The sequence below is a fragment of the Pteropus vampyrus genome, unplaced genomic scaffold (assembly GCF_000151845.1).
Source record: "Pteropus vampyrus isolate Shadow unplaced genomic scaffold, Pvam_2.0 Scaffold35, whole genome shotgun sequence".
NCBI lineage: Eukaryota > Metazoa > Chordata > Mammalia > Chiroptera > Pteropodidae > Pteropus > Pteropus vampyrus.
This window is the reverse complement of record NW_011888816.1, coordinates 7,096,661-7,100,793: the sequence shown is the minus strand read 5'-3', so window position 1 is coordinate 7,100,793 and position 4,133 is coordinate 7,096,661. Positions and strand designations below refer to the sequence as shown.

The following is a 4,133-nucleotide window of genomic DNA, read 5'->3' as shown; positions in this document are numbered from 1 at the left end:
TGTTTTTTATCCCTAGCATTTCTTTTTCTTTCTTTGATAGGATTTCCATCTCTTTGCTTACATTGCCTATCTGTTATTTCATATTATCTCCTTTATCCATTAGAGCACTTTTGCATGATAATCATAGTTGTTTTAAATATTTGGTCGGATAATCCCAAATCTCCTGCCATACCTCGTTCTAATGCTTGCTCTGTCTCTTCACATTGTGTTTTTTGCCTTTTGGCATGCCTCATGACTTTTTCTTAATAGCTGGACATGATTTACTGAGTAAAAGAAACTCCAGTAAATAGTGCTTTACTAATGAGATGAGGAGGGAGGTTAGGGGCATTCTCCAGTCCTACGATTAGGGCTCGGTCTTTCAGTGAGCCAGTGTCTCTGGACTGTGAATTTCACAAGAGTTTCTCCATTTTTTTTCTCCCCCCTTGGGTGGGATACAAGGGTTAGAACAGGCTAGACTTGTTTATTTCTGTTCTCCCAGGTCAGCTAGGCTCTGATAATATACTAGCAGGTTAGGCTCTGTTAAACTGGTTTCCCCTGAGAACAGGCCTTGTTAAGAGGGACGGAGTGCTCAGGCTTATTTCAAAATGGTTCATTTTCCCCTCCTCCTCTGGGAAGCACAAAGGAAATTTCTCTATATTTCCTGTGGGAACCTAGACAAGCTCCTGGAGGTAAAACTCACTATATTTTGCTGCCCACCCCCATTCGCACGACTGGATTCTCCTGGAGTTTTTAACCCTCAGACTTGAGCCTATAGCATTAGTCAGTTACAGTTCAGGTTTTCCCACTCCAGCAGTGGCTGCCTTGATGGTTTCCTCTGTGAGTCTCTGCTCCTGGAAGCCGTAACTCCCTGTATTCACCTGTGTCTTCAATGTTGCTGGCAGCAGTTTGTCTTGTATCCTCTCCTTTCATGGATCCAAGAAGAGTTGCTGATTTTTCAGTCTGTTAAGCTTTTACTCATTAGAATGGAGGGGTGACTTCCAAGTTCCTTATACACAGAACCAGAAACTGAGTCTCTTAAATCTTTAAAAATTCTTCCCAGCAATGATTTTTCAGTATACTGAAAATATATTCAGTATGTACAGATTAAAAATTTTACCCTGGGTCTACAGCCATGCCACCCTGAACACATCCGATCTCATCTGATCTCAGAAGCTAAGCAGGGTTGGGCCTGGTTAATACTTGGAAGGGAGACCACCTAGGAAGACGAGGTGCTGTAGGCTCAAAAAAAAAATTACCCTGGATATTTTATATTCTCTCTACATAATTTTATATTTTAATGCTATTCTAAATGGCATATTTAATTTCATTTCTGATGATTTCATTACTGGTCTATATAGAAATACAATTTATTTTTGTACCTTTGACCTTGTATTTTGTAAGCCTATAAAATCACTTAGTAGTATAATAGCTTTTTAAATAGATTCGGGATTTTTTTTTATAGAGATAATTCTGTCATCTGTGAATGAAGACAGTTTTAGTTCTTTTTTCCCAATCTATGTGTCTCTTATTTCTTTTCCTGCTTTATTGCACTGTCTATGACTTCCAGTACAACATTAAATAAATGTCGTGAGAGTGGTCATGCTTCTCTTGTTTCCCAAACTCAGGAGGAAATCATTCAATCTTTCATCACTGAGTATGATGTTAACTGTAAGTTTTTCATAAGTGCTCTATCAGGTTTAGGAAATTCCATTTATTCCTTGTTTTTCTGAGAGTTTTCATTGTATGTTGTATTTTGACAAGCATTTTTTTGTATCTATTGAGATGAATACATTTCTTTGTATGTTAGTCTGTTACTATAGTAAATTATATCGAGAGATTTGCAAATAATAAACCAATTACTGCTTTATCCCAAACTAGAAATGGCCCATATGTCAATAGGACAATGGCTAAACAAATAGTGTTTTACACATAAACTTCTTTATTTTCTCTAAAGTAGCAGCAATGAAAAACGTCAAGAAACCTAAAAATGTAGACAAATGATATGGGCAAATTACAGGAAGGAAACGCTAATTTGCTGATGAGTATATGAAGAAATTCTCAACCTCACTGCTAATCAGAGAACTGCACATTGAAATAAGAGAGCCCATGTTTTACCCAGTGATCTCGATAGCCACAGACTTCTGGTGCTTCTCTCCCAGAGAGACACAAGAATTGATGCCGTAATAAAACACCTAATTACTGACAAAAGTTAAAGAATTACTATCTAGTGCCTGGCAGGGAGGAGTAACTGGTGTTGCTGTGTTAGAAGGCAATCCGGTAGGTATGAGTGACAAGAACCTGCCCCATACTTTGGTACTTATCTAGAAGAAACTCTTACACTTACACAAGTCCAAGGACAAGGATAAACATACACCTATGTTTATCACTGCATTGCTTGTGATAGCAAAGAGAAGAAAGCAATCTAGTTGTCCCTCTGGTTAAATAATTGTGGAATTTGCCCATGATAGAATGTTATGCAGGAGGAGGAAGTAATGGGTTTGATTTTAATACAGCAACACAGATAAATCAGAAAAACATATTGAATAGAAAAAGTAAACAACAAAATAGGTCCATCACACAGAGCCATTTACATAAATTAAAATATATGCTGCATTATATATTTTTAAGACTAGGTTTATCTGAATAAAATCGTGGAAGGTGGATTGAAGGGATGTGCATAAAATATTCTAGAATGAGTTTCTATGGAACAAGGGAACTGGAATAGGTTTGTAGAATAAAGCAAAGAAATGGAAATAAAATAAATGAAAGAGGGTCCTTGAACTAAACGAGGGATGATAATGTTCCTTGAGCTGAAGCATATTATCAACTAAGTCTTGGTCCATGTGTCTTACCCACCCCTCCAAAAAAATTCAAATTTAAATAAAATTTTAGTCCCTGAGACAGACCTATGTGGGACAGATTTGGGATCTATGCCTCTTTGGAGCCCTTCTAAAGTCCTCCCCAAAATAGTCATGTCCTTGAGCAGACACAAAGCTACAAATTGTTAGATTGCAATGCACACAGTCTGGGTGACAAGTTGCACTGTTCCAGCCCCAGCACCTGGCTCATTCCTGTTTCTTCAGATGTGTTATTTTGCTGGTGCTGATGATGATATCCCAATATAGTGAATAATGAACCTCTTGCACATTCCAAAGTGGCTTAAAAATCCAACACTTTTTCAAACTCCTCTCATTTTGATTATCTCAGACACATAAAGGAAGCCCCTCTGCACAACTGTGAGAGGAAGGAACCCTCTGAGATTTTCCATCCCCTGAAGGAGTGAGGGAGTTGTGTGTCATCAGCTGCTTCTGCTGGAGCTGTTGCAATGAATTACTCTACCTGGGTCAAGTTGCCATAAAGATAGAAAGAGAGCAAGGGAAGCATGCTGGTTTTCAAATTAATTTTACACAGAGAAATGCTGTGCTCTAGTTTGAGAGGGTGAATAGTTGGCATCAATTTTTAAGTGTCCAACCAAGAGGGAAGCAAAAAGAAGCCTATATTTGTGAAAATCTTTGGGGAAAAAACATGGTAAAAAAAGAGAGAGAGAGAGAGAATTTGCCTTTCTCTATCATCTATCTATCTATTACTTATCTATCTATCACCCATCTATCTATCTATCATCTGTCATCTATCTATCTACCTAACCTATTTCTGTGACAAGGCTATGGAAATGTCATACAGCAGATGACTCTGTAATCATTGCATTTGCTGCAAAAAGGTATATTTGTGTGGGGGAAAAAAAAGAAAATTTTATTTATTTAAATTATTCCTTTTCATAGTAAATTTTTGTTATTCACTTTAAGTATTCAGTTGCTTGGCAAACACCGTTACATACACAAGTAATAGCTTGCCTTGAGTAAGCTGCACATTTATGAATGCTACATTTGGACCAACTATTTAATATGAATTCCTAGTACTAGATTTATAAGGCAATTCATTAATTTTAATAAAGAATGATGGGTTGTACATTGTATGGCATTCCTATTGTAATACTATACCCATTCCAGCTGTGGCTGTGGATCTGTATTGTTGGCTTAAACATGATTTTTTTCTCTTCTGCTCACTGACTACAGCATAGAGGCACTTGCACTTTTCCCGGTGAAAAAGTGACCAGCCCTGGAGAGGACTTTGTTGGCCACACGCACCCCCTCCCA

General features: G+C 37.6%; 1 pseudogene; it reads left to right on the top strand.

The window, feature by feature from the left end:
- The first annotated feature begins 1,101 nt into the window (after positions 1-1,101).
- Positions 1,102-1,220, top strand: LOC111738131 (annotated as a pseudogene).
- Positions 1,221-4,133: the final 2,913 nt, after the last annotated feature.